The following is an 18,890-nucleotide window of genomic DNA, read 5'->3' as shown; positions in this document are numbered from 1 at the left end:
GTTTCACCCTGTTGGCCAGGCTGGTCTTGAACTCCTGACCTAAAGTGATCCTCCTGCCTCGGCCTCCCAAAGTGCTGGGTCTGCAGGCATAAGCCACCGCACCCGGCCTTTGACCCCATTTTCTAATGTCTTCTTAGAAATCACCAAGGTTGCAACTCCTGACTGTCCTGGCTCGCAGGCCCCGGCTTACTTAGGGGCCCCAGGATGGGGGCTGCCCACGTGCACACCTATGCTGGGCGCCCTCATTCCCGCAAGAGCCAGAGCCCCTTCCTGGCCCACAGCGTCTGGCCAAGGAGGTGTGGGTGCGCCCTAGCCAGGCCTGGCCCTAGAGGACGGCCCCACCTGCGCACTGGGGCATCTGGGAGAGTTATTGGTGGAAGAAGCCCAGGTTCCTGAAGCACCAAGTGGACAAGAGTTTATTTTCAAGATGGGACGCTTTTGAGGGTGAATGAGTGCTAACTGTATGGGATGCCCGGACAGTACATAGACCAGGCCTGTCAGCCGGGCAATGCGGTCCCTGTTGGAAGGTCACCCACAAGCACCTGGTTGGACACTGCCACTGAGATTTGGTAATTACAGAGGTTAGCCTATGCGGGCCCTCACTGATGGACCTTGAAGTTTTTCCCAGTTGCTTGCAGTTAGGAATAATGCGACTGGATCCCATGGACTGTCTTTGTGCATGCATGTGGGTGTATCTGTCAGAAATATTCTTAGAGTTGGAATTGGCTGTACTGGGATATGGCCTTTAAAATAATATATTGGCTAAACATGGCTAAATTGCCCCCCTTAGACACTGTACTAATTTACACTCTGGCAAATAATGTGTAAGACCTTGGGTTTCCATACATCTTCACCAGTGGGGTCTTTCCACACTTTTGGATCTTTCCCCATCCGATAATGACCAAACTGTATCTCACGGTTTTAATTTGCACTTTTCCTAGTATTTTGAGATCCTGTTGTGAAACGGTGATGGTGCTGTTTCTGCCTGCTGCACTCACAATATGTGTTATCACTTCATTTCCTTTCACCATTTTTTACTCTTAGAGTTTCTAGAATTTGTGAAAGTAAAATCTTTTTGCTGGCATGGGCTTTTGTGTGTGTTATACACTGCTTGTAAAGGTCTTGCGCTAGATCTTCCCTTTGTAGATTCTTTCTCAATGTTTAATACTCAGCTCAAATGTCACCTCCTGAGACCATTTTATCTAGAATGCCTCCTCTAGTTATTCTCTATCACCCTTTATGTTATTTCCTTCATAGCACTCATCACACTGTAAGCACCCAACAGCTTCTTCTTGCCTGTCGCCCAGATAGAGCCAATTTTTCAAGACGGGAATTGTGATAAAGAGTTCAGTACACATAGAGCTGGCTAAATAGGAGATCAGAGGCTTCTTATTCCTCAAATCAGGCTCTCCTCAGATTCGGAGTTTAAGGAATTTTTGGGGGGCGGTTGTTTTTGAGACAGTGTCTTGCTTCATTGCTCTGGCTGGAGTGCAGTGGTGCAGTCTAGGCTCACTGCAACCTCCACCTTCTGTTCAAGTGATTCTCGTGCCTCAGCCTCACCAGTAGCTGGGATTACAAGTGCACGCCACAATGCCCAGCTAATTATTTGTGTTTTTAGTCAAGACGGGGTTTCACCGTGTTGGCCAGGCTGGTCTTGAACTCCTGCTCTCAAGTGATTGCCCTCCTCGGCCTCCCAAAGTGCTAGGATTGTGCCAGTCTGGAGACTAGGGTTTTTAAAAGATAGTTGAGCAGTCAGGGGGCTAGGGAATGGTGAGTGCTGATTGGTTGGGTTAGGGATGAAATCATGAGGAGATGAAGCTTTTGTCTTGCTCTGGGTCAGTTCCTGGGTTGGGATCACAAGACCAGATGAGCCAGTTTACCAGTCTGGGCGGCTAGTCTATCACAATGCAGGGTCTGAAAAATACCTTGAACACCAATCTTATGTTTTATAATAGTAATATTATTTATTAGAGCAATTGGGGGAGTTGGGAATCTTGTGGCTTCGGGCTGCATGACTCCTAAGCCATAATTTTTTTTTTTTTTTTTTTTTTTAGATGAAGTCTTGCTCTTGTCCCCCAGACTGGAGTGCAATGGTGCGATCTCAGCTCACTGCAACCTCCCCCTCCTGGGTTCAAGCAATTATCCTGCCTCAGCCTCCTGAGTAGCTGGGATTACAGGCACCTGCCACTATGCCCAGCTAATTTTTATATTTTTTAGTAGAGGCAGGGTTTCACCATGTTGGCCAGGCTGGTCTTGAAATCCTGACCTCAGATGATCCGCCCAACTTGGCCTCCCAAAGTGCTGGGCTTACAGGTGTGAGCCACCATGCCTGGCCCATAATTTTTAATCTTGTAGCTAATTTGTTAGTCTCACAAAGGTGGTCTGGTCCCCAAGCAAGAAGGAGGTTTGTTTCAGGGACGGGCTGTTATATTTGGTTTAAAGTGAAATTATAGGCTGGGCGAGGTGGCTCAAGCCTGTAATCCCAGCACTTTGGGAGGCCGAGGCGGGCGGATCACGAGGTCAGGAGATCGAGACCATCCTGGCTGACACGGTGAAACCCCGTCTCTACTAAAAAATACAAAAAACTAGCCGGGCGAGGTGGCGGGCGCCTGTAGTCCCAGCTACTGGGGAGGCTGAGGCAGGAGAATGGCGTGAACCCGGGAGGCGGAGCCTGCAGTGAGCTGAGATCCGGCCACTGCACTCCAGCCTGGGCGACAGAGCGAGACTCCGTCTCAAAAAAAAAATAAATAAAATAAAAATAAAAAAATAAAGTGAAATTATAAACTAAATTTCTCCACAAATTTGTTTGGCCTATGCCTGGGAATGAACAAGGGCAGATTGGAGGTTAGAAGATGGAGTTGGATCAGGTCAGGTTTTTTTTCACTGTCGTAATTTTCCTATGTCATATTTTTCTTATTGTCATAATTTTTGCAAAGACAACACCCATCATTACTTATTTGCTGACTTGTTTATTGGTGAATTCTTTTTTCCACTACTGAAATGAAGCTCCATGAGAACAAATAAGTTGGTCTGTCCTGCTCCCTGCTGCGTGCCCGGCACTCTGTCTGGAACACGGTAGGTGCCTGTAGCATACACTGGCAGTGCTAATGTCCCTTGCCTGCCTCTGCCGTCAGCTCTCTGGTTGTTGTGGAAAGTTCCCCTAAATGCTGCCACCTCAAGCATCTTGTTGCTGTCCTCTTTAAGGCTTATCTTACGACTTTCTCCGGAAGCCTTGGGAGCAGGCACAGCCTGGAATTCAGGGAAATTTAACATCCCCGGGGTAACTGCAGGGCAGTTTGGCTGGCCTTGGACAGACCCAGTCCCTCTTTTTCCATGTAGTTCTCAGGAATAGCTGTAGAATGTGCTGGGATTGCAACATCGTGCGATAAGGGAGAGCTGGCGGAACAGCCCAAGGTCAGTTCCAGTCTCCTGCTGAAAATAGGATGTCCTTCAACACAGCCCAGCAAATCACATTACCCTGGGATGTTAAACCCAGGGCAGGCTGCTCTCTGGCATCCCTCATCTGTGGTGAAAGTGGGGCTTGCTCAGTTGAGACTCCATTTGCCCTGAGCAGATTTCCTGAGCCTTGGGCGACCAGCTTGCAATGAATGCTCCTCTTGTCCCTTGCTGCCTGTCTGTAAGTAATAAATTTGCTTCATATAACTTAATTGAGTATGACTGTGTTCTCTCTCACTGGACACAGACATGTTGGTAACCAGTGCACAGTGAACCTGCTTCACAGCAACCCTTAACTAACTTGGGGATATATGCCTCAGCCTTCTGTCCCCAGAGGACCAATTCTGAGTCCTCAGTAGAAGTGAGCCTCAGTGACCCTCAGTGGTGATCAGCTCAATAATGCCCCCTTGGGTGGTCCTCTGATCTTCCTCGGTGCTGCTCTCGCGTGCGCGCTCTCGCGCTCTCTCTCTCTCTCACTCTCTCTCTCTCTGCTGCTTCTGGGAATCACCTCCCAGGTCAACTACCTGCATCTAAGCTCTTGACTCAAATTGCCTTTGGGTAAACTCAAATTAAGTCAGTATTCAAAATATTTGTTGAAGAAATGGATCGATTGATGAGGGTGCTTCTGATGTTTTCACTTGTCAGCCAGAAGCAGCTCAGCCCTGCAGGCAGAAGGTGAAGGAAGCCAATTGGCACCCGCCCTAGGAATGCAGGAGAGGTAACTGAGACATGGGCTTCAGCAGAACATGTATGCAAGTATTCTGACAGCAGGGAGGAGTGCCTGGCCCTGCTTTTTGGGGGGGAGAATGTTTTAGAAGAGGTTGATGAGTTATCAAGCTGCCTCAATTTACCTAACTTGAGTAATAGCGGAGGAAGCCCACTTTTGTATATGACTTGCTCACATGTGCCCACCTACTCACAAAAGTCCAGGAGGACAGCTGCAAAGCTGTCTGCTCAGTGAAGGAACAGAACGTGGACTGCGCAGTGTCTCTGTAGCAGAGGCTGCCAGGCCTCCTGCCCATGTCTATCCCACTGTGTGCTCCCATGACTCTCCACAGCAGGGCCTTCTTTTGGCAGAGGAAGTGCCAGGAGGTAACGCTTCTGAGAGCGGCCCTCAGCCCATGTCAGTTGCAAAGACCCTGGCTCCCTTTCTGCTCAGGACAACTCTCTGGCATGTCTACGTGGAATTGAGCACAGTGGTCCCGAGTGGTAACCCATACTGGCTTTCCTTCTTTCCCTGTCTCACTGCCCCACTCCTCTACTGGTTTTTCCTGGTGTCACCTCCTAAATAGACTACTTGCACTCAAATCGTTCTTTAGAATTTGTTTTGGAAGAATTCAACCTAAGATACCATCACTCATAGGTCATTTAGTTAATAATATCAAACAAAACATCTTGGCCACTGCTCTGATTTCTTCCTCTGAAATCTATAACCACAAATCACTGCTTTCTCTACCACATATTTTTCCTATAACTCAACAAAAAAGTAAGTAAGATCTTCCCTGCTCATGACTAGCCTTCTATTTTCCAAAATCTACTACACACAGGAAAAAATGTGAGGGAAACCCTACTCTTCCCCAAGAGAACTTGGCATTTATGATTCCTGCCTGCCACATGGGCCATTGTGTGGTCTCTTTTAGCTTCCCGATGGATGATCCAACAGACGTCACCTTGCACTGTAGTGACAGTCTTGTTGGGACCACATGAAGTGCAGCCGTAACACAGGTAATAATGTTCTGGGCAATTGGTCGACTGTCCTGGTTGTGGGGGGACTGGTGTGAACAGATTGTCCCATTTAGAGTAGCTGTTAATGGACTCTCTTCTCTCCACGAGGGCCTTTAGCATTTTACATTGTATAGGTTGTCATCTACCAGATTAAGAAAATTTCCTTCTATTTCTAGTTTAAGAGTTTTGAAAAATCATTAATGAATGTTCAATTTTATTTTGTGCATTTCCTTCATCTATACATGATATTATTATTTTTTTCCACTAATTTTCTTTTTTGTATGAGACAGAGTTTTGCTCTGTCACCCAGGCTGGAGTGCAGTGGCATGATCTCGACTCACTGCAACCTCCACCTTCCTGGTTCAGGCAATTCCCCTGTCTCAGTCTCCCAAGTAGCTGGGATTACAGGCACACACCAGCACGCCCAGTTAATTCTTTTGTATTTTTAGTAGAGACGGGGTTTCACCATGTTGGCCAGACTGGTCTCGAACTCCTGACCTCAGGCAATCCACCTGCCTCAGCCTTCCAAAGTGCTGGGATTACTGGCGTGAGCCACCACACCTGGCCCACTAATTTGTTAATATGATAAATTCCAATGTTGAATCATTCCTGCATTCCCAATATAAAGCATACTTTTAAAATACATTGCTGAATTTGACTTGCTAACATTGTGTTTAGGTTCTTTGCTCCTACATTCACAAAAAGATTGGCTTCTAATGTTCTTTCTAATATAGTACTTGTTTAGAAACTATCAAAATTAAATTCGCCTTACAGAATGAGTTGGAGATTTTCTGCTTTTAAATCTTCTAAATGTGTTTAGGTTTTTAGTTTCTATTTCTTGAATATTTGATGGAATATTTCTGTTTTCTGTATGAAATATTTTAAACTGCTGATTCCATTTCTAATCAAGCTTTCTCCTTTTCCAGGCAGTGTTGGCATTTTTCTAAAGGAATCATCCCATTTCACCTAAGTTTTCAGTGTTATTGGTATAACATTATTCACATCTTCTTAGTATTTGCAGCGATAACCTCCATTTCACTCATAATTAATTTGTAAGTTTCCCTTTTTTCCTTGGTCAGCATCTCCAGAAATGCCTAAGTTTTATTACTTCTCTTCCCCAAGAGCTGACTTTTGGCTTTGTGGAACTCCTCTGTATCTTTGTTTAATATTTTTAAATTTATTTCATCTTTAGTATTTCTTTCTTTGTACTTAAAGAGTGTATTTTTAAAAAAGTTTTCTAGTTTAAGCTAAACACTTATTAATTTTTAGCCTATCTTCTTTTTTTAAATTAAAGACTAAAACTTTATTATTCTTACTTAAAAGAAATGAAGCAAAAGAAGTTACAAGAGAACTTATGTCTAACCAAGAGGCAGGTGGATGAGTGGGAAGGGAGAGCTCTTCTGCTCTGCTCACTGCCATGGTGCACATCACTGGTGGAGAGGAGGTCATGCTGTGAGAAAAAAACTCACCCATCCAAACCCAAAGTTTGGGCTTAGAGATCCGGAGAACAGTGGAAGTGAGACTTTAATGACAGTCTTGCAAGATCAGGTGTCTAATGGGCAGACACACCTAGCAGTTTCAAAAGCAATTTATCCCCTAGTGCGCAGGTCCCTCCCTTGGTTCCTCATAGGCTGAGTACGATGGGGTCACAGTCTTCCTGGACATTGCCTGTTGATTGTTGGGTAGGGGTTTTAGGCATTTTCTTTAGGATTGTTCTGCTGCATTTTGTTGTAGCCACAATACATTGCAATCCTAGTTAGCTCAGGGCCTGTTCAAGTACTTGACTTATGACCTAAGTATCTGGGCAGGCTGTTAAGAACAGACAAAGTAAGCTATTTTGCAAGCTAGTAAACTTTCATCTTAGACTAGCTTCTTTGGTTTGGTTGAGGGCAACTAAGGCAATGGGGTAGGGGGGAGGGTGGGGAGGCGGCAAGCAGACATTGGCTATCCAAGCAGGGGCCTAGTGTATCCTGTTTCTTCTGTAGTTTGCTGACCTAAACCAATTCAAGGCACCTTGTCTTGGAAATGGACCGCTGTATGTATTATTTCCTTCATGCTCAGTACAGATAGCTCTCTCGGGGTTATTTTTAACATTCGAGGGGTGAAAAAACAAACCCTGCCTGCAGCCAATTCCATTATCTAAGGAATTCAAGTAAAATGGTGTTTTGTTTTGTTGAGAAAGGGGATTGCTAAGCGTTCAAAAAAATAAAGTCCAAATAGCACTGTGTCATCAAGCATTTGCCTTTTTTAAAAATGTATATATATTTTATAGCCCAGCGCCTCACCATCAGGAAGGGTGTTTCTGATGCCTGATAAAGCCCCTTTGGTGAAGGGCACCAGGGCACAGCTGTCCATGACAAAGTGAGGGTTAGTAACTGCAGCGAGGGAGCCAGATCAGAGGCCTCCTGTCTTCAGCACAGGATAGACAGGATTGCGGAGAAGGGAGGAGTTCAGGTGAAGTTTAAAATGAAGCCTTTTCTGACAGGCTGAAAGCAGGGCTGTGGGTCACATGGCAACACATCACACTGGGCTGAAAGGCTGACTTGGGGGCACAAGCTCAGGATGAATGTGCCATGTTATATCCGGAAGCCCCTCATCTGAGGCTGTGAGCCAAGGTGAGAGCTCCAGGCTGCTTCTCTCTGGGGAGTGACCTGCATGGGTGAGCATCTTCAGGTGACAGGATTCCAGACAGCAAGGTTTCTCAGGGCGGAGAAGTAGAGAACAAGATTTCTCAGCACAGAGGCCAAGGGAGCTGCCTCAGGCTGGCTACCTGTGTTCCTTAGCCCTGCTCCCCTATTACCTGGGGCCTGCCTCTCCTCCCACCCATCTCCTGGCTCCCAGTCTCCCAGGCCCCAGAATGCTTGGGCCAAGGTAGCTAGGTCACCAGAAGACAGTCACCCTTGGTGCACTGGAAACAGTAACACCAGAGTGTCCGATACATGACCCCAGAACTATGATGAGGTCCCCCTCAAAAACCATCCCTACTAGGGAGCCCCAAGCCAGGCTGCCCAGTGGGAGCAATGTGCTGCTGTCTTACCCAAAGTCAACTTTCAGCCTATCTTATAAGAAATGCATTTAGAGCTTTGCATTTCCTATAAGCACCCTTGTAGCTCTGTCCCACACATTTGGCTATGTTGTATTTTTGTAATTGTCAGTTTGGAACATTTTCTAAAGTCTGCTACTACAATGTTTCTCTGTCCATGTGTTATTTAGAAATATTTTTGCTCTCTCTGTTCCAAGATGGCCAGATAGGAACAGCTGCAGTCTGCAGCTCCCAGCATGATCGATGCAGAAGATGGGTGATTTCTGCATTTCCAACTGAGGTACCTGGTTCATCTCGTTGGGACTGGTTGGACAGTGGATGCAGCCCACAGAGGGCAAGCCGAAGCAGGGTGGCGCATTGCCTCACTTGGGAAAAGCAAGGGGTCGGGGGACTTCCCTTTCCTAGCCAAGGGAAGCCATGACAGACTGTACCTGGAAAAATGGGACACTCTTGCCCAAATACTGTGCTTTTCCAATGGTCTTAGCAAACGGCACACCAGGAGATTATATCCCGCACCTGGCTTGGTGGATCCCATGCCTATGGAGCCTTGCTCACTTCTAGTGCAGCAGTCTGAGATCGACCTGTGAGGCAGTAGCCTGGCAGGCAGGGGTCGTCTGCCATTGCTCATGCTTGAGTAGGTAAACAAAAGTGGCTGGGGAAGCTTGAACTGGGTGGAGCCCACCACAGCTTAGCAAGGCCTACTGCCTCTGTAGTCTTCACTACTGGGGGTAGGGCATAGCTGAACAAAAGGCAGCAGAAACTTCTGCAGACTTAAACGTCCCTGTCTGACAGCTCTGAAGAGAGCAGTGGTTCTCCCAGCATGGTGTTTGAACCCCAAGAATGGACAGACTGCCTCCTCAAATGGGTCCCTGACCCCCATGTAGCCTGACTGGGAGACACCTCCTAGTAGGGGCCAACTGACATCTCATACAGTCAGATGCCCCTCTGGGATGAAGCTTCCAGAGGAAGGATCAGGCAGCAATATTTACTGTTCTGCAATATTTGCTATTCTACAGCCTTTGCTGGTGATACCCAGGCAAACAGGATCTGAAGTGGACCTCCAGCAAACTCCGATAGACCTGCAGCTGAGGGACCTGACTGTTAGAAGGAAAACTAACAAACAGAAAGGAATAGCATCAACATCAACAAAAAGGGCATCTACCCCAAAACCCCATCTGTAGGTCACCAGCATCAAAGACCAAAGGTAGATAAAACTACAAAGATGGGGAGAAATCAGAGCAGAAAAGCTGAAAATTCTAAAAATCAGAGCACCTTTTCTCCTCCAAAGGATTGCAGCTCTTTGCCAGCAATGGAACAAAGCTGGACAGAGAATGATTTTGATGAACTGAAGGCTTCAGAAGGTTTGTAACAACAAACTTCTCCAAACTAAAGGAGGATGTTGGAATCCTTCTCAAGGAAGCTAAAAACCTTGAAAAAAGATTAGACAAGTGGCTAACTAGAATAAACAGATAGAGAAGTTCTTAAATGACCTCATGGAGCTGAAAACCATGACGCGAGAACTATGTGACGCATGTACAAGCCTCAATAGCTGATTCAATCAAGTGAAAGAAAGGGTATCAGTGATTGAAGATCAAATTAATGAAATAAAGCATGAAGAGAAGTTTAGAGAAAAAAAGAGTAAAAAGAAGTGAACAAAGCCTCCAATAAATATGGGACTATGTGAAAAGACCAAATCTCCATTTGACTAGTGTACCTGAAAGTGACAGGGAGAATGGAACCTAGTTGGAAAACACCCTTCAGGATACTATCCAGGAGAACTTCCCCAACCTAGCAAGGCAGGTCAACATTCAAATTCAGGAAATACAGAGAACACCCCAAAAGAACAGCCTCAAGACACATAATCATCAGATTCACAAAAATTGAAATGAAGGAAAAAATGTTAAGGCCAGCCAGAGAGAAAGGTCAGGTTACCCACAAAGGGAAGCCCATCAGACTAACAGCAGATCTCTCAGCAGAAACTCTACAAGCCAGAAGAGAGTGGGGGCCAATATTCAACATTCTTAAAAGAACTTTCAACCCAGAATTTCATATCCAGCCAAACTAAGCTTCCTAAGTGAAGGAGAAATAAAATCCTTTACAGACAAGCTAAGAGATTTTATCACCACCAGGCCTGCCCTACAAGAGCTCCTGAAGGAAGCACTAAACATGGGAAGGAACAACTGGTACCAGCCACTGCAAAATCATGCCAAATTGTAAAGACCGTTGATACTAGGAAGAAACTGTATCAAATAACGGGCGAAATAACCAGCTAACATCATAATGACAGGATCAAATTCACACATAACAATATTAACCTTAAATGTAAATAGGGGAAAATGCCCCAATTAAAAGACACAGACTGGTGAGAGGTGACAATATGCTAGCAGCCCTCACTCTCACCGCCTCCTCGGCCTCGGCACCCGGTCTGGCAGCGCTTGAGGAGTCCTTCGGCCCACCACGGCACCATGGGAGCCCCTCTCTGGGCTGGCTGAGGCTGCAGCCACCTTCCTCTTTTTGCAGGGAGGTGTGGAGGGAGAGGTGTGGGCAGGAACCGGGGCTGTGCTTGCCGGCCAGTGTGAGTTCCGACGGGCACGGGTGTGGGCTCGGCGGCCCCGCACACGGAGCCGCTGGCCGGCACCTCCGGCCCAGGGCAGTGAGGGGCTTAGCACCTGGGCCAGCAGCTGTGGAGGTTGTGCCGGGTCCCCCAGCAGTGCCGGCCTGCTGGCACCGCACTCAAATCTCAAATTCTCACCAGGCCTTAGCTGCCTCCCCGACGGGCACCGCCCCCTGCTCCGTGGCGCCTGGTCCCTTAGACAGCCCAAGGGCTGAGGAGTGCAGGTGCCACTCGGGACTGGTGGGCAGCTCCGCCTGCAGCCCTAGTGCAGGATCCACTGGGTGAAGCCGGCTGGGCTCCTGAACTGGATGAGGACTTGGTTAACTTTTATATCTAGCCTGAGGATTGTATGTGCACCAATCAGCACTCTGTATCTAGCTAACCTAGTGGGGACTTGGAGAACTTTTACATCTAGCACTCTATGTCTAGCTCAAGGATTGTAAACGCACCAATCAGCACTCTGTGTCTAGCTCAGGGTTTGTAAATAGGCCAATCAGTACTCTGTGTCTAGCTCAAGGTTTGTAAATACACAAATCAGTACTCTGTATCTAGCTAACCTAGTGGAGACTTGGAGGACTAGCACTCTGTGACTCTGTATCTAGCTCAAGGATTGTAAACGAACCAATCAGCACTCTGTGTCTAGCTCAGGTTTTGTAAATACACCAATCAGTACTCTGTGTCTAGCTCAAGGTTTGTAAATACACCAATTGGTACTCTGTATCCAGCTAACTAGCACTCTGTGACTCTGTGTCTAGCTCAAGGATTGTAAACGGACCAATCAGCTCTCTGTAAAGTGAACCAATCAGCTCTCTGTAAAATGGACCAATCAGCAGGATGTGGGTGGGGCCAGATAAGGGAATAAAAGCAGGCTGCCCGAGCCAGCAGTGGCAACCCGCTCGGGTACCCTTCCACACTGTGGAAGCTTTGTTCTTTAGCTCTTTGCAATAAATCTTGCTGCTGCTCACTCTTTGGGTCCATGCTGCCTTTATGAGCTGTAACACTCACTGCAAAGGTCTGCAGCTTCACTCCTGAAGCCAGTGAGACCACGAACCCACCAGGAAGAACGAACAACTCCAGACGCGCTGCCTTTGAGAGCTGTAACACTCACCACGAAGGTCTGCAGCTTCACTCCTGACATCGAGACCATGAACCCACCAGAAGGAAGAAGCTCCAGACACATCTGAAAGTCTGAAGGAACAAACTCCGGACACACCATCTTTAAGAACCGTAACACCGCGAGGGTCCGTGGCTTCATTCTTGAAGTCAGTGAGACCAAGAACCCACCAATTCTGTACACACTGGCACATTGGATAAAGAGTCAAGAGCTATTAATGTGCTGTATTCAGGAGACCTATCTCATGTGCAGAGACACACATAGGCTCAAAATAAAGGGATGGAGGAAGATCCAGCAAGCAAATGGAAAGCAAAAACAAAACAAAACAACAAAAAAGTAGGGATTGCAATCCTAGTCTCTGATAAAACAGACTTTAAACCAACAAAGATCAAAAGAGACAAGACCATTACATAATAGTAAGGGGATCAATTCAACAGGAAGAGCTAACTATCCTAAATATATATGCACCCAATATAGGAGCACCCAGATTCATAAAGCAAGTCCTTAGAGACCTACAAAGAGGCTTAGACTCCCACACAATACTGGGAGACTTTAACACCCCACTGTGAATATTAGATCAATGAGACAGAATGTTAACAGGGATATCCAGGACTTGAACTCAGCTCTGCACCAAGCAGACCTAATAGACATCTACAGAACTCTCCACCCCAAATCAACAAAATGTACATTCTTCTCAACACCACATAGCACTTATTCCAAAATTGACCACATAGTTGGAAATAAAGCACTCCTCAGCAAATGTAAAAGAACAGAAGCCACAATAAACTATCAGACCACAGTGCAATCACATTAGAACTCAGGATTAAGAAACTCACTCAAACCTGCACAACTACATGGAAACTGAACAACCTGCTCCTGAATGACTACTGGGTACATAACGAAATGAAGGCAGAAATAAAGATGTTCTTTGAAACCAATGAGAACAGAGACACAACGTACCAGAATCTCTGGGACACATTTAAAGCAGTGTGTAGAGGGAAATTTATAGCACTAAATGCCCACTAGAGAAAGCAGGAAATACCTAAAATTGACACCCTAACATCACAATTAAAAGAACTAGAGAAGCAAGAGCAAATACATTCAAAAGTTAGCAGAAGGCAAGAAATAACTAAGATCAGAGCAGAACTGAAGGAGATAGAGACACAAAAACCCTTCAAAAAATCAATGACTCCAGGAGCTGGTTTTTTGAAAAGATCAACAAAATTGATAGACCAGTAGCAAGACTAATAAAGAAGAAAAGAGAGAAGAATCAAATAGACGCAATAAAAAATGATAAAGGGGATATCACCACCAATCCCACAGAAATACAAACTACCATCGGAGAATACTGTAAACACCTCTATGCAAATAAACTAGAAAATCTACAAGAAATGGATAAATTCCTGGATACGTACACCCTCCCAATACTAAACCTGGAAGAAGTTGAATCTCTGAGTAGACCAATAACAGGCTCTGAAATTGAGGCAATAATTAATAGCCTACCAGCCAAAAAAAGTCCAGGACCGGATGGATTCACAGCTGAATTCTACCAGAGGTACAAAGAGGAGCTGGTACCATTCCTTCTGAAACTTTTCCAATCAATAGAAAAAGAGGGAATCCTCCCTAACTCATTTTATGAGTCCAGCATCATCCTGATACCAAAACCTGGCAGAGACACAACAAAAAAAGGGAATTTTAGACCATTATCCCTGATGAACATCGATGTGAAAATCGTCAATGAAATACTGGCAAACCAAATCCAGCAGCACATCAAAAAGCTTATCCTCCATGATCAAGTTGGCTTCATACCTGGAATGCAAGGCTGGTTCAACATATGCAAATCAATAAACTTAATCCATCACATAAACAGAACCAATGACAAAAACCACATGATTATCTCAATAGATGCAGAAAAGGCCTTCGACAAAATTCAACAGCCCTTCATGCCAAAAACTCTCAATAAACTAGGTATTGATGGGACGTATCTCAAAATAATAAGAGCTATTTATGACAAACCCACAGCCAATATCATACTGAATGGGCAAAAATTGCAAGCATTCCCTTTGAAAACTGGCACAAGATAGGGATGCCCTCTCACCATTCCTATTCAACATAGTGCTGGAATTTCTGGCCAGGGCAATCAGGCAAGAGAAAGAAATAAAGGGTATTCAATTAGGAAAAGAAGAAGTCAAATTGTCCCTGTTTGCAGATGGCATGATTGTATATTTAGAAAACCCCATCATGTCAGCCCAAAATCTCCTTAAGCTGATAAGCAACTTCAGCAAAGTCTCAGGATACAAAATCAATGTGCAAAAATCATGAGCATTCCTATACACCAATAACAGAGAGCCAAATCATGAGTGAACTCCCATTCACAATTGCTACAAAGAGAATAAAACATCTAGGAATCCAACTTTCAAGGGATGTGAAGGGCCTCTTCAAGGAGAACTACAAACCACTGCTCAAGGAAATAAAAGAGGACCCAAACAAATGGAAAAACATTCCATGCTCATGGATAGGAAGAATCAATACCATGAAAATGGCCATACTGCCCAAGATAATTTATAGATTCAATGCCATCCCCATCAAGCTACCAATGACTTTCTTCACATAATTGGAAAAAAACTGCTTTAAAGTTCATATGGAACCAAAAAAGAGCCTGCATAGCCAAGACTATCCTAAGCAAAAAGAATGAAGCTGGAGGCATCACTCTACGTGACTTCAAACTATACTACAGGGCTGCAATAACCAAAACAGCATGGAACTTGTACCAAAACAGAGATATAGACCAATGGAACAGAGCAGAGCCCTCAGAAATAACACCACACATCTACAGCCATCTGATCTTTGACAAACCTGACAAAAACAAGAAATGGAGAAAGGAGTCCCTATTTAATAAATGGTGCTGGGTGAACTGGCTAGCCATATGTAGAAAGCTGAAACTGGGTCCCTTCCTTAGACCTGATACAAAAAATTAATTCAAGATGGATTAAAGACTTAAATGTTAGACCTAAAACCATAAAAATCCTGGAAGAAAATCTAGGGAATACCACTCAGGACATAGGCATGGGCAAAGTACTTCAAGACTAAAACACCAAAAGCAATGCAACAAAAGCCAAAATAGACAAATGGGATCTAATTAAACTAAAGATCTTCTGCACAGCAAAAGAAACTACCATCAGAGTGAGCAGGCAACCTACAGAATGGAAGAAAATTTTTGCAATCTACCCTTCTGACAAAGGGCTAACATCCAGAATCTACAAATAACTTAAACAAATTTACAAGAAAAAAATAACAACAACCTCATTGAAAAGTGGGCAAAGAATACGAATAGATACTTCTCAAAAGAAGACATTTATGCAGCCAACAGACAGAAGAAAAAATGCTCATCATCACTGGCCATCAGAATGCAAATCAAAACCACAATGAGATACCATCTCACACCAGTTAGAGTGGTGATCATTAAAAAGTCAGGAAACAACAGATGCTGGAGAGGATGGAGAAATAGGAATGCTTTTACACTGTTGGTGGGACTGTAAGTTAGTTCATCCATTGTGGAAGACAGTGTGGTGATTCCTCAAGGATCTAGAACTAGAAATACCATTTGACTCAGCGATCCCATTACTGGGTGTATACCCAAAGGATTATAAATCATGCTACTATAAAGACACATGCACATTTATGTTTATTGTGGCACTATTCATAATAGCAAAGACTTGGATCCAATCCAAATGTCCATCAATGTTAGACTGGATTATATACACCACGGAATACTATGCAACCATAAAAAAGGATGAGTTCATGTCCTTTGCAGGGACATTGATGAAGCTGGAAACCATCATTCTGGGCAAACTATTGCAAGGACAGAAAACCAAACACTACATATTCTCACTTATAGGTGGGAAGTGAACAATGAGAACATTTGGATACAGGGCAGGCAACATCACACACTGGGGCCTGTCGTGGGGTGGTAGTGTGGGGGCAGGGAGAGGGATAGCATTAGGAGAAATACCTAATCTAAATGATGAGTTAATGGGTGCAGCAAACCAACATGGCACGTGTATACCTATGTAACAAAACTGCACGTTGTGCTCATGTACCCTATAACTTAAAGTATTAAAAGAAAAACTTGCTCTATCATAGTTGTATGTATTTTTGAGGTACATGTGACACTTTTATACATATGTATAACTGGGATATACATCACCTCAAACATTTAAGGACAATTTTTGAAGACAGAGGATTTCACAGTACGAGTTAGGAAGCACCTCTGCCTGTGGTCATGTCCCCTCTCTCATAAGTAATTTTTCACAGCTTCTTTCCTTTTATTCTGTTTAGTAACTGGGGTGCTTCTTAGTGTGAGTACAAAGGGAGGTGGGGGTCAGGACCAACATGCACATACAGGTATGTCCTCAGTGTCTGCGTCTCAGGTAGCACTTTTCCAAAATGACATTCAAATAATTGTGAGGTTAAAATTCTATATATTTTTTTTGTTTCTAGGATTTTAAACCCTAAATGTGGCCTACTATCAAGTTCATGACCATAAATGGAACTTGTATGTCATAGAGATTAGCAAGTTAGTGGTTTCTTTGATTTATGTCCTATGAATCAGTATTTTTTTTAGATTGCTAATAAATTTAAAAAAAATAAAGAAACGTTTTTAAATTTTTGAATTAATTTCTAAATTTACCTTTTAATCAGTGAATTCTCACTTGATTGAGCTGTGGCCAGGGAGTGTCATCTCTGATAGCCACTCTGTGGAGGTTGTCGACATGAGCTTTGTATCCCTCTTTGTGACTTTTTGTAAGTTTTCCATGGCACTGGAGAAGAATGTGTGTGCTTCAGTTGCTGGGTGAATAAAATGTCCCTAATATGCTGCTTGTGAAGTGCATATTAATTAGGATAAGGCTGAAGTGCCCAAACAAAGAGACCCAATGCAGGTCTGAAGCCCATTGCATGTGATTGCTCCCCACGGCACTGACCCACGGCCGCAGGGCTGGGTGGGTGCCGCTCCACATGGCCAGCCAGCCTAGGACCCAGGCCGTGGGTTCAGCCGCCTTCACCATGTGGTGTCCCGGGCTGTCCTCTGAGCATCTCTGCTCCAGGAGAGTGGGAGCGTGTCTTCCTCACTGTTTTTCCTCCAGACAGTGCCCAGCACACAGGAAGCTTTCAGTAAGTATTTGTTAAGAACACGAATCAATGAATGAAGAAAAGATGGCCCCTTAGTCATCATAGCAGCAACATTTAATAAATGCCTTTTTTTAAGTTAAACATTTTTTTTCAATTAGCAGGACATCGTATGCCTCAACATTTAAAAGATACAAAATAACATCATCACCATCATCATCATCACTATTATTTTGGTAGATTTCTCAGCCTGCCAGTTCCCTTTCCCAGAGGCATCTGCTGTTAACAGCTTATTTGTGTTCTCCAGATGTACTTCATACATACACAAGCATACGTGCATATGTGCAGACTGGTTTCCAAAAAGTTTTTCTATCACAGTAAAATGGTTCAACTTCAACCTCGTTTATTCCATTATTTCTGAATTCACGTGGAGAATGTATTTGGTGTAATTTATTGAGAGGACATTAGGCGGCAGTATAGTATCACAAGGAGGAGGCTGGGGCTGTCTACACATTTTTTTTTGGCCTGGCACCATGGCTCACACCTGTAATTCCAGCACTTTGGGAGGCCGAGGAGGAGGTTTGCTTGAGCCTAGGAGTTCAAGACCAGCCTGATCAACATAGCAAGACCTCTAGCTACTGGAGAGTCTGAGGCTAGAGAAGCTGCAGTGAGCTGTGATTGCATCACTGCACTCCAAAGGAAGAGAGAGGTGTTGTGTGGCTATTACATATCTTGCCATATATTTCCAAGTTTTGCTATTATAAATGATGACTCAATCCCTTGAGTCATAAGTCATAATGCCTTGAGCCTGAGTCAGGAGGGAACTGGGTGCTTATACACTGGGTCCTGTCAGTTATTGTTGAGTGTTTTTCCCTCTGCATATCTGACCTGCTGCACACTGAAGTTCTTGAAAGAGCCTTTGGGCCCAGAGATGAGATATAGGCAGTTAGATCTTACTGGAGTTGGTGCTGGAAAGCAAGGGTCTGAGGGCCATTGGGGGAGGGTCACTGACACCCTAGCTCTTGGAATCTTAGAGTTTTGGAACAGAAAGGTAGCTCAGAGCTATTCTAGTCTACTCCTTCCCTACTCTCGTGGAGGTGGGATGTGTTTCCCTGAGTACTGCACTCCCATCATGAAGAGGAGGCTCAGACAAGAAAACATTTTGCAGGCCCCATTTTCCTCCCAAGTTCTGTCAAGAGTGAGAGATTGTGCCTTGTCATACGTGCATTTTTAAGGTAAGTTTGGAAGCCTCTCACTTATGAATTAAAAACAGAAAAGTCATTATTATAATACATACATATATTTTATGTATGTGTGTGTGTGTGTGGGTATATATATATATATATATATATATATATATATATATATATATATATATTTTTTTTTTTTTTTTTTTTTTTCCTCAGAGACCAGGTCTTGCTCTGTTGCCCAGGCTGGAGTGCAATGTTGCCATCATGGCTGAATGCCTTGCACATATCTTGCCTTCTCACCTTTTCAGGCAAGCCCACACTCATCTCAAAGAAAATACTTTGAAGGTCATATTAAACAGGGTCTTTCTGCTCTTACTACTTCTCCGTGTCATTTGTCTTTTTTCCACACACATTCCTTTTCCTCCTCTGCATTCCTGCGGTTGTTCTCATTTCACTAGTTGGTACAGAGCACCCCATCCTGCCCTTATCTGTGGGGAGATCTCCAGCCACTCCTGCTGGAATGGGCGCATTCTACAAAGGCCTGGGCCTGGACCTCGGGTCCCTTTGCCTCCCTATGCTTGGCACAGTGACTGGCAAGTCCAGATCTCATTCATGTTGGAT

General features: G+C 44.5%; 1 pseudogene; it reads left to right on the top strand.

Annotated features, from left to right (window-relative positions):
- LOC112422954 (magnesium transporter NIPA3 pseudogene) overlaps positions 1-18,890 on the top strand; it is a 36,972-nt pseudogene that overhangs the window by 607 nt on the left and 17,475 nt on the right.

This window comes from Macaca nemestrina, chromosome 15 (genome assembly GCF_043159975.1).
Source record: "Macaca nemestrina isolate mMacNem1 chromosome 15, mMacNem.hap1, whole genome shotgun sequence".
Taxonomy (NCBI): Eukaryota; Metazoa; Chordata; class Mammalia; order Primates; family Cercopithecidae; genus Macaca; species Macaca nemestrina.
Note: the sequence above shows the minus strand (reverse complement) of the source record. Positions and strands in the feature narration are given on the sequence as shown.